Source organism: Sorex fumeus, unplaced genomic scaffold, assembly GCF_029834395.1.
Source record: "Sorex fumeus unplaced genomic scaffold, SorFum_2.1 ptg000033l, whole genome shotgun sequence".
In the NCBI taxonomy this organism is placed as follows: domain Eukaryota; kingdom Metazoa; phylum Chordata; class Mammalia; order Eulipotyphla; family Soricidae; genus Sorex; species Sorex fumeus.
This window is the reverse complement of record NW_026606090.1, coordinates 13,291,455-13,304,497: the sequence shown is the minus strand read 5'-3', so window position 1 is coordinate 13,304,497 and position 13,043 is coordinate 13,291,455.

Genomic DNA, 13,043 nt, shown 5'->3' with positions numbered 1-13,043 from the left:
GTTTCACAAGAGTTCAAGATGCCGCTCTGTCTAATGTTCATCGATTTAAAGAAGGCCTTTGATTCTGTTGAGACTGAAGCGGTCATTGAAGCCTTAGCCAGACAGGGCATTCAAACTCAGTACATCAGGATCCTCCACAAGCTGTATTATGGATTCACCACCAGGATCTCACCGTTCTACAAGGAAGTGACCATAGATGTAAAGAGAGGGGTTCGGCAGAGTGATAACATTTCACTGAAACTCTTCAGTGCCACCCTCGAGAATGTCATGTGACGACTGGAAAGTGAAGGAATGAGAATGAAGATAGACGGTGAGCAACTTCACCACCTCCACTTCACTGATGACATTGTTCTAATAACACCAAACTTCAGCCAAGCGGCATAAATGCTGGCCGACTTTGACCGTGAGAGTGGAAAGGTCGGACTGCAGCTGAATTTCATGAAAACAATGTTCATGAGAAATGAACTAGTTCCTGACGTTCCATTTGCTATCAATGGAATGAACATCTCTGAATGCAGCAGTTATGTATACTTGGGTCTAGAACTCAACTTGATGAACAACTTGGCGCCAGAATTGACAGGAGGAAGAGAGTGGCGTGGAAGGTCTTCAAGAGCCTCGAAGAAGTTGTTAAGAGTACATAGAACCTCCAGCTCAGGGCACATCTTTTCGACCCCACCATTCTTCCTGCACTAACATACACCTCAGAGACCTGGGCCTACGAAAACAGGATGAGAACACTCTTCAGTTCTCCCAAAGAGAAATTGAAAGAGCTATGCTTGGAGTTTCATGCTTCACTCAAGTGAGAGAAGGAATCTAGAGTTCTGACCTCTGTCGATGATGGAGGATCAGGGATGCTGCCTCATTTGCCAAGGCATAGAAAATAAGATGGGCTGGACACGTAATGAGATTTGGAGATGACCACTCTACTAGAGCTGTTACTGACTGGACTCCACGGGACGTCAAAAGAATGACTGGCCACCCATCTACGAGATGGTTGAACTTCTTCATCTAGACCCTGAATGAACGTTTTGATGTTCTTCATGTTCCTGGAGAGAGCAGATGCCATTGGGTTAAGCTAGCATGCGACAGGAACAAATGGAGATGTTACTGGTGCCCACTTAAGCAAATCGATGAGCAACGGGATGACAAGCAATACAAGTGAAGTGATTATTATTATTATTTGGGTTGTATGAGGGCATAGTTGCTATCCTCAGGGCTTACTTCTGACTCTGAGCTCAGAATCACTCCCTAACCCTATCAAGAAGGATGGGGATAGGGCCTCAGAGGACCATGTGTGTGAGGCTGGGAATCAACCCTTGCTTAGCTACATGCGAGGCAAGTGCCCTACCCACTATAGTCTCCCTCTCTGGCTCCCCAAAGGATCATTTCAGAAGCCATTTGGATATAAACAGTACACTTCAGCTCCTTCCTAACCTACCCCTACTACCAACGGCGGTGATTTCAGAACAAAAACTCTCAGAAAACAAACTATAGGGTGGCTCCTGAGATTGAACAAAAGTATAGGAAGATTCACTGGGAAGAGTCAATTTTTGACAGAAGGAAATGGCACAGTGAGGCAGATTGAGGATCCCACACCTTATGTTCTTTTGATTTTAGACAGAAGCAAGATCACCAGGTAGCATGGCTGAAAACTCAATCAAAATATTTCACTTTTCTGGCTCAAAAACCAGAGGACAAGAGTTCAGGGCCACCAGAGCAACAGGAGCCACTGGAGAGCACAGTCATAGTCTAGATGTGTGGATCAACTCTAACCAAGTTTCTCTTTGTTCTCCAGCTACTTGTGAATGGTAAAGAAGGTAAAAGACTCAGCTTGCAAAAAATGCACAAGTTAAAAGCTATGAACTGTCAGCCTAAATCTGAATGTTTGTTTTGAATGCCACCAAAGTCATTAAAAACTAAACAAATAAGAAAAAAAGGCACAACGCTCTTAGAGAGTATCCACAACAAAATAGTCAGAGCACCCGCCCAGAATATAATCCAAAATTATTTCAACATACGAAGAAACAAGAAAACATGAGTCACTTGCAAAAGAAAAGATACTGACCTTTACATGACCTGGATAGTTAAAGGAGCAGATAAAGATCTGAAAGTGACCATTATAGTTATGTTCTGTAAAGGAAACTTAGACATGATAAATAAAATGGTAGAAAGTTTCAGCAGAAACATAGAAATTATTTTTTAGAACAATTCAATCTAAGGCTTCTGAGTATTTATTACCTTATCAAAAGGAAATAAAATCACTCTTGAAAAGATCCACACCTGCCGCCGGCTCATACCTGGCTTTTCTATAAGCTCTGAGGCAGCGGCAACCTTGCTGCCAGGGGGGAAAAAGGCGGAGCTGTCAAAATATTGGATGTAATCAATTATTGTAAACAACTTTATGAAAATAAAATTTTTAAATTTTTAAAAATTTCTTATACTGCAAAAAAAAAAAAAGATCCACACCTCACCACTCCTATTCATTGCAACATATCTCTCAGGAGTCAACACATGGAAATAACCTAAATTTCCATCAGCAGAAGAATGGATTTTAAAATATACAGTGAAATATTATTCAGCAGTAAAGAAGAAAAGAATGCTATTTGTGACAATATGATTAAACCTTAAATGCATTGCTAAATTAAATAAGTTAGTGCAAAACAAATGATCTCACAGATAAAAAAAACGCCCAAAGAAATCAATTTCAGAGATATGGAGAAGAACTGGAGCAATAGTAGAGAGGGTAAGGCATTTGCCTTGCACGTGGCCGACCCAGGTTCGATTCCCAGCATCCCATATGGTCCCCTGAGCAGCGCCAGGAGTAATTCCTGAGTGCATGAGCCAGGAGTAAGCCCTGAGCATCGCCGGGTGTGACCCAAAAAAAGGGAAAAAAGACAGAGACATGGAGAATAGATGGGTTATCCAGAGGTGGGAATGGGATAGAGTGCGTGAAATGGGTGAAGAGACACAAAAGGTACAAGATTCCAGCTGTAAGATAACTAAGTCCTGGATTAAAGAATTTGCTTCAAGGTGACTGTAGTTAGAAATGCTGTATTGTACACTATATATTGTAAAGTTTTCATTATGTGAATATAGATTATGACTATACATAAGATGATATATACTAACTAGACATATTGTGGTGATATATGCACACATCAATTGAAAATTATAATACTAATGCAGTAAGCTCAATTAAAACACAATTTATTTTTAAAGAAAATAGCAAAAAAATTCTGAAACTAATTAGAACATTTGAAATAAAGTACACACTAGTTAAACTAGATAAGAACTGGATGGGAAAAAAAAACAAAGAAAAGACTCAGTAAATAAGTAAATAAATGAAGAAAAATTAACTAACCAAAAGAACAGAAACAACAGATGTCTTCCTTTATTCTACTCAGCCACCTGGCATCCCCTTCCTCAGTCCAGCAGAAGACTAAGTAAAGGCTTATTCTCTAGAAAGGGTTAAACACCGTTTTAAACAAAGCTATCTGTCTTGGAAGATCAAGCTTGCTGAGGGACACTACCAGTTTTCATATTGAAAACAGAAAGATCAAGTAGAAATTTTTTACTGAGTAGGGAGGTAACTTTCCCCAACACCTTTACTTCCAGCTCTCAACAATTTTCTAAACCGATAGCAGTTAAATTTATATCCTCCAAACAGGATATTGGAATGCTTTGCATTGGGGAATGCTACCTAATCAGTAACCTAAAGATACTAACAAACAAGGTTCCATATTCCAGCAACTTTGCTCACTGCTTTGCATCTAGGAGCAGATATGCCTGAGTGATTACATTATAGGAGCACAGAGAGGAAAAGGACTTGGAATTCTCATTATTCAGTAAGCAAACTTCAAAGAAATACCTCTGTTTCTTAACCCCAGATTCTCTTCTCACACTCAGCTGTACCAAGGAGGTAGGTATAATAGCTGAGTAATTTTGGTTAGAATGAGCTTACTGCTATCCACATCCTATTTCTTAAGTTTTGGATTTTTGACATAAGCCTATATTACTGAAAAAAAAAACACATTAAGTTTTAAGTCCTGAGTAAAGGAATTGGCAAATAAATTTGAGGAAATATCCCAAAATTACAACAAAAGGAAAAGAGAATAGAAGCAAGAAATTTGGAGAGTTCATTCAAAAATCTAACACTAATAGTGGTTCTAGGAAAACAATGAAGAAAATGAAAGAGAGGAATTGTTGAAATAACAAAAAACTTCCTGGAACTAAAGAATATATATCTACAGCTTGAACATAATCACAGTGTTCAGCACAATGAATAAGCAATGACTAAGCACTAATGTTGAGAGCGAAAAGGAAGATACAAATAGCATTTAGAAAAAAAAAAGTCATATGAAATCAAAATGCATCCACATGCTCAACAGCTACATGGGGAGCTAGCAGACATGAATGTAATACAAACTTCTCCTGTGGATGTACCCAAAAGAAATGAGGATTACAATGAGTCATATTCACTCTGCGTTTATTACAGCATTATTCTCACTAGTCAAATATGGAAACAATCCAAATGGCTATCAGTGGATGAGTGGATAAATAATAGGATATTATTCAGTTTTGAGAAAGGAGAATATATGCCACCAAGGACAGGCCTTGAGGCCATGTTAAGTGAGACAACTAAGACAGAAAAAGACAACTACTGTATGATCTTATTTATATCTAAATAAATATAAATCTATCTAAAAAGACTAATCCTGTAGAAACACAGAGTAATGTGGTGGTTACCATGAGATGGTGGTAAAAGAGTAATTTATGGAGAATAAAAGAGATGGTGTTTAAGAAAGTAAGCTTATCATAAGCAGTAAATACAGTATAGTAATTCATAGCATAATGACAATATACTGTCACTGTCACTGTCACTGTCCTCCCGTTGCTCATCGATTTGCTCGAGCGGGCTCAGTAACATTGTGAGACTTGTTACTGTGTTTGGCATATTGCCAGGCTTTGCCGTGCAGGCGAGGTACTCTCGGTAGCTTGCTGGGCTCTCCGACAATATACCATGATTTAAAAATATAAAAACAATCAACTAGGGTATATAAATAGATCAAAGTAACATGTTCTACAGCTTAGATGTATACAATGTGCCATGTCAAGTGTATTCAATAAACTAAATAAATAACTCATGAGAGCTTCAATTTTTTTTTTGTTTTGGGCCAGCTATACTAAGGGCTTACTACCAACTCTACATTCAAGAACCATTCCTGGTGAGCTCAAGTGACAATATGGGGTGCAGGGGATTAAACCCAGGTCAGGCATATGCAAGGCAAGCACCTTACCCTCTATATTGTTTCTCCAGCCACTACCTTCAAATTTTTTTAATCTCTTTTTATCTTTTTTTTTATTAGTGAGACACTATGAGTTACAGTTGTAGACTTACAAGTTTTGTACTTGGTTTTCAATTATACAATTATCAAATACCCATCCCTCCACCAGTGCCCAGTATCCCTCCCACCCCTCATTCTTCAAATTTTTTAAATAAATTATTTTCTACTTAAAATTCTATTACTTATTAAGTTATCAATCAGGTATGAACACAAAGTAAATATTTTCAAAATCATAGAAAATCAAGAATTTGACCTTTAATGGGGCTAGAGCACAGTGGTAGGGCATTTGCCTTGCACACAGCCAACATGGCCAACCCGAGTTCGATTCCTCCGGCCCTCCTGGAGAGCCCAGCAAGCTACCGAGAGTATCTCGCCTGCACGGCAGAGCCTGGCAAGCTCCCCGTGACGTATTCGATATGCCAGACACAGTAACAACAAAGTCTCCAATGGAGACGTTACCGGGCCCGCTCGAGCAAATCGATGAACAACGGGAGGGCCTTTACCTTTTTTTAACTTTTTGACCTTTAATGCACTCTGCTTCGTAAACTTCTAGAAAATGTGCTTCAAAAATTAAGGGATTGGAACAAGATGAAGACATGAAGCAGAGAAAAAACATAAGGCAATTAATAGGCCTATACTACAACTAACTCAGAACCTGAAGAGGTGGATCAGGGGCTCAGGGAGGGATGTCTTCTGAAGCACAATGCAGTGACTGATGTCAAAGATATTTGAGAATAAAGCAAGAGGCGTTTGACAGAAGTGGGGAGAATTAAAAGAAATGTAAGGAAATGAGAACTTAAGAATTAATCATCTTCAATGAAAACAAAAATTCCTAGGGGACTCAGGAATGTGGATCAGTGGCAGAGCACCTACCTAGCATGTGTGAAACCTTGAGTTTGATTCCCGGAACCACCCCACATGCCAAGTAGAATCCCAAGCGTTATGGGCACACTACAACCAAGTGTGTGATTTCCAACACCACATAGAAAATTTCTAAAACAAACAAAATGCCATTTGGCTCAGAGGGGAACAATATATGCAACAAACAAAAGACTAAACACCAAATATGATTTCATCCTAATTTCAGGACTGAATTCAAGAAACCAAAACAGAGAGGAGGCCAAAGCAAAACTTGTCTGATACAATAGAAAGAAAGAGATAAGTTATAAAAATGTCAACTCAAGAAATAGAAATACACGTATGTTTTTTAGAACTGAGGAAGTAAACACTAAAATAATCAGCTAAAAGAATAGAAGTGACTACCTTCAGACAGCAGGATCATGGACTAGTTGTAGAAATGGAAATATTGTTTTATACTGAAACTTTTCAATACAATTTTATTGACTATTTATATTAACTTCTGGTAAAAATAAAATTAGTTTGAAATAATTTTTTTTTTAAAAATAATAGGACGGAGGTCAAACTGTTACCATAGGAATATTCTAGAGCAAGACTGAGAGCCAGAACAATAGTGAAAGCTAAGAACTCTCCTCCCATCCCTTCTGTTTTTTACTCTACTTAGATCCAGCAATGAACATGAAATACATTAAAATGAATCACACTTTTTTAAACTATCCCAAAATTTATAAAAATTAAAATTAAACATTTGTGGGGCAGTTAAATAGTACAACCAGCATTAGTCTTGCATGCAATTGACCCAGGTTCAATCCCTGGCACCACATACAGTTCTCTGAGCCCTGCCAGGAGTGATCTTTGAGTGCAGAGCCAGTAAAGAGTCCTGAGCATCACCTGGTGTGGCCCCCAAACCCCAAAATAAGCAATTTCTGATAACTCTAAGCTGTACAAATAAATCCGACCCGAGTTCGATTCCTCCGTCCCTCTCGGAGAGCCCGGCAAGCTACTGAGAGTATCTCGCCCACACGGCAGAGCCTGGCAAGCTACCCATGACGTATTCAGTATGCCAAACACAGTAACAACAAGTCTCATGATGGAGACGTTACTGGGCCCGCTCGAGCAAATTGATTAACAATGGGAGGACCGTGACCGTGACCGTTTTATATACTTTGCAAAAAAAAAAAAAAGAAAGCAAGAAACTATAAACAACATGTGACTCCTCTCAAAGTTTCAACTTTAACAGATTTCTGGAATAGGTTTGAGACAGTTTGAAATCATGGGTTTCTTCTAGAGCTTCTTTTCTTCTGGGATTTGTTTAAGTTTGAAGCTATTTAAATCTTGAAATATCCCCACCAGAACAAGATCACAATTTCTTATCTATATCCTTCCTGTTTCTAAGAGTATCTCTTCCCCCCATTTATCCTAATTGTTCAGTATAAAAAGTCATATAAGCCTTCACTGTCCCCATTACCATGGCTCCTCAGTTCCCTGGCTAGATCATTTCATGTAAGATAGGCTGGTTACAGCACCCCAAGAGATAAGTTTTTTAAATAGGTGCACAGCAGTTCCATGTTGGCATGCTCTACTTTGGTTTCTTGGTAACCATAGCAATTTTTCAGTCTATAGATGCATGACAATGTTCATTTTTCTCTCCCTGGTATCTTCCAACATTGCATTCCCGGTAGGAAACTTGAAGTCTGGGAGGCTTTAACTAGAACCCACTGTAGCACTGTAGCACTGCCCTCCCCTTGATCATCTATTTGCTTGAGCAGGTGCTAGTAACATCTCCATCATGAGACTTGCTGCTAGTTTTTGGCAAATCAAATATGCCATGGGGAACTTTCCAGGCTCTGCCGTGTGGGCGGGATACTCTTGGTAGCTTGCTGGGCTCTCCGAGAGGGATGAAAAATCGAACCTGGGTCGGCCACATGCAAGGCAAACGCCCTACCCGCTGTGCTATCACTCCAGCCCTAACTAGAACCCATAGGAGAAAAATGCTTATGGTCATATATCAAACTCTGCTCACACACAAAATCATCTTTGTGTGGGTCAGGGAGTTAGCCGAAGGGTCTTAAATGTATGCACAGGACCCCAAGCTTGTACCTGGCACCACCTGACCTCCCAAATCCCCCAGGGTATAGTTCTGGTGGCCACCAGAACTGCTGGGAAGGCCTCTTTAAAATAAACCAAAAAAATTCTTTTACCCTTTACAATAGCACAGCGGGTAGGGCGTTCGCCTTACAAGCGGCCAACATGGCCGACCCGAGTTCGATTCCTCCGCCCCTCTCGGAGAGCCCGGCAAGCTACCGAGAGTATTCGATATGCCAGACACAGTAACAACATAGTCTCCAATGGAGACGTTACTGGGCCCGCTCGAGCAAATCGACGATCAACGGGAGGGCCTTTACCTTTTACCTTTACAATAAAGTATGAAGAATAGTAGTATTATTTCTATTCTAAAGATAAAACAAGTTCAGAGAGATTTAGTAGCTTGCTTAAAAACACAGTGGGATCGTAAGAAAATGGCATTCAGAGCCAGTTCTATTATCATATTTCTTAATTTTTCACACTGTTCTTGGTTTATCTGTGAGATTAAAGCTATGACAGTCGATGGTTTAGAGTTGGGGCATAGTTTTCAAAGGTCAGATATCCCTTCTTTATAAGAAGGTGACTTGACAAGAAATCATTACTTTAAAGAATGGGTTAAGATGTATTCAGGACCAGAAAAATTTCCTGCCTTTCATTAAAATCCCCCAGGCTAAAGGGCAGTCCAACATTATGAGCACTTGGGGGTTGAGAAGGAGAAAGGATAGGCTGGTGTTTAAATCATTAAAATTACCTTTTACGTTTTCCTTAGTTTTAACATAATTCGTCAGTAAGTTGATGGCACTTCCAGTTTTGCAGGGCTTTTGCATATATTTGATGTTCTATAACTTCCCTTTCCTTTGAAAGAAACATTAGTTATCTTCCAGAGAGCTTTGGGAACATCATGGAGAGCCATGCATCTTTGTGGGCAAAGTGGTTTCTTACATAAAATATTGTTTTAAACACTTAAAGCTGGCTTTGTTCGTCTTCCATTTCTTAAAAATTGGGACATCACAGTGACATTATAAGAGAGCAGTTGTCTATAATTTGCACTGCTAAATTTGGTTTCCGGATTGTCAAATATGCAATAGTATTGTTTAGAATAATAGTTAATAATAGTTTCCAAGCAAATCGGAAATGGAGCCACTATCATTTAAAAGCTGAAGCCAAAATGTAACTCCCTCTCCAGCAAGATAATGAGCTAATGAGGAGGACTGCTTTCAAACCAATAAGCTGCACTATGATTCCGAGTTCTCCGGCACCCGGCACCCACTACCTTGAACTGCAAGTCGCTAACCCATCACAATGTGATCACTAAGAATAGCCCCATTACCGCCTCTTCCCAAGGGCTCAACAGCTGGCACTTGTATCTGGGTTCTGCAGGAAATGACACAATAATACTACAATAATAAGGTCCTGGTTTATAGAGCTGCTGATAAGATCCAAGGCAAGCTGGGGGATTACAAAAGGGAGTGAACTGAAAACCCCAAGATTCTAGGACACCTGGAATAGCTCCTTTGATGCACTGTTCAGAAAAGCCTCCCCTCTCCCCAGCACAGGTTTTAAAAGGATATTTTCTATCTGTCCCTCCAAATCCATCCCCGCATGGTTCCAGTGACCTCTGGTTTCATGTAGGTTTGGACCCGTAGGCAGAATGAAGCAGGTGACCAGAGACTCCAGGGAGAGTGAGGAAGGGATGCTTGGCATGACCCAATGCTCAGCATACCCTCCGGCTGATCTTGCTTCCAAGCCCTTCCAGGCCCCCTCATCATGGGGGCAACTTCCTGCTTATGCTGTTCCTGCACATCACTGCTCCTTGTTGCTGTGCTTGAAAGCTCTTCCATCTCTCCACATGGGCTCTCCATGGGGCTCTCTGCAATCACATCTTTGGAGGGTATGTGGCATCCTGGTCTGCACTCCTCCTCTTGCCTTGCAGCTAATTTGGGGGAGATTCTTGCAAGATAAGTATCTTGGTTTGGGAAAATTCAGCAATTGGTAAAATGGTTCATTAGACAGGATGCCTGTTCACCTATGAATTTTCTAAGTCAACTTGAGTTTGTCTCCCTAACTTCCCTTTTCCTCCACTTCCCTTTTCCTTCCCTCTGTTCTTGCAGTGACCAAGGGCTTGGGGAATCACACAATTGGCTGCAATGCACTACAAAACCCATTCTTCACTGCACAGGGGGAATCCCAAATTGCAGTGCATGGAGATTTCACTCAGCATGTGGGGAGGCATCAGGGATCCAATTGGCAGCCTCACAACTGCAGGGCAGGAATTCTTCCAATTCACTCCCGAGTCATGTGAAAGTTTTTAAGGCTTCAGATATTTTGATTCTGCATTCACTCCACATCCTTCAATTCTCCTTCCGACAAGTCCTTTCCAGATCTTTGTTGCCCTCCCATCACTGCCCATCGTATCCCACTAAGGGGCACTTCCTCAACAGAGCCACTGGGTCTTGCCAGCAAATACTATGTTTCACCTTAATTTTTTGTCACCACAAAAAATCACATATATATTGGCATTAATAGTGAAATTCACCTATTCCATGTGTTTATGACTAGTTTACCAGGACACAAGCTTTCTGGAAGGGGAAAGCAAGTCACTGGGGTATAGTCCTAGAGTGGCCCAGCAACAAGTTATTGAACAGCAAGGCCCTATAAAGGAGCACAAGTGATAGTATTTCAGCTCCCGATTTTAGAATAGGAAAGCGCACACTGGACAGAGAATGACATGGGGACAAGACCGAGCATTTGCACACAAGGGACATGTGTAGGATATTGTGATCTGGATCAGGCATCAAGGGACAGAATGAACAATGTTGTACATGGGTGAAAGAAGAGGTCTAGGCATTGGGGAGAGGCCTGACCATCTACTTAAACTGTACAATAAGCCGTCACTTCTTTAGCTTCTGAGTTTTGTATGCTAATCTTTCATGCAATTCTTAAGGACCCACAAGCTCAGGAATAAATCCACAGAGCCTTTTGTCGCACCAGAAACCCCTTGAAAGTACCGATGAAACCCCATACTTGAAGGTTCTGCAACTCAGGCACCACATTACCCACAAGGCAAGGACAGTGAACAGGTGCAAACTGCTTGACTCCCAACTCACCTGTTACCCTGGAGTATAAAGCTGCTTCTGAGGTGGAAACAGATTTTCCATGAGTTTTTACAATTAAACCAACCAAAGCCAGCCAAGGTGCTCCTTCTGGGATGCCAAATGGTTAGACACCTGGGCAGACCAAGCATACTGTCCAAACCTGGAAAGGTCCCCTGCAGCCAAGGTCTATTTCTTTAGGGATTTGGGTCTCTATGTAAGTGAAATGAGAGGGACGCTTCCTGATGGCTGGCAATCTGATGAATGAGGAGCTGCCACTGGAGGAGGCCCCACCCACCAGGAACGGTCATTTCTGGCTTTCACTCTGTGCCCCACTTCCAGGATGCATCGCAGGGAAAGCCCAAGGGCTCAGCTGACCCTTCTCTCCAAAACATCCCTCACCTACCATGGCGATTCTCCCTGCTCTCCTGTAGATCGAGCCAGGTAAGCTTCCAGGCTCCCAAGTGATCTTATTCCTGCTTCTCCTCCCTCCTGCCTACTCTCTCTGTGTCCCCATACATCACTGCTGTCCACCTGGACTTCTGGTTTCCATTTGTCCTCATGTTCCTTTCCTAGAACTACTGCAACCAAGTGCCACCAACCAGTAGTTTAAGGCAATGGGTTTAACTCTTTTATTGATTGAGATTTTGTGATTTACAATGCTACAAATCATGATTTCTCATGCACATAATTCCAACACTACACCCATCACCAGTTTACCCACCTTCCCCGGCAAGGACCCCCTCCCTTTAAGCCACCACCCCTCTACCAACTCAATTGTGTGCAACAAAATCATGGAATTTGCTGCAATAGGGATGGAACTAGATGGTGTTACACTGAATGATGTCAGTCAGAAGGAGAGGGGGAGAAACCGATTGACCTCTCTCATATGTGGGACTTAAAGATACACAGAAAGGTACCAACAAAGGGCCAAAGGCAACACAACAAAAGAACTGATCCTTACTATTCAAACAAGTTCCACAGTGCTGGGCGATAGGAAGGGAAGCTGGGTAGGCAGGGCATGCCTCAAGGAAGTGGCTTACTCTGCCACTGCAACTGCACTAGAGGGGCCCAGGGAAGGCTTGGTTAGTGCCAGAACAATTCCCATCTCAGCTTCCCTCTGCATGAGGTTCATCCCTAAGGTCTCTATCACTCTTCTAATAAAAAACACCCAGCAGATTGAATTAAATCCCCCACATACATCATCAGACCTATTAACTTCCATCATAATTACATTTCCAAAAAACAGATCTGGTCACCTTCTCTGGCACTGGGGTTTAGCACTAAGTCTGTTTTTTATGTGGACCCTCTACCCCTGCAATTCAGCCTGCATCACCTTTTATTTTTTTCCCCTTGGTCTTTTGCATGGTAACCCTTAAGAGAATCTCAATGGCTGATCACATTCAAAAGGGGTGAAGAGGGTAGAAAACCCTCTTCATTCCAAGGAGGAGGCCCCTTGTCAACAGCTGATGTGGGGCACTGAGAGAGGGGCTCTGCCTGCAGAGTGGGGACTGCAGTACAGAGCAGCACAGAGAAAGGCACCCTCACAGCTGTACCACCACCACAGCCTGGGAGGAGTTCTTGCACCTCACTGTTAGTGGGGTTTTTTCCAGCTATCAAATAGCAGCGCTGACCTCTATGGCCCAAATGCTTTTTTAAGCTT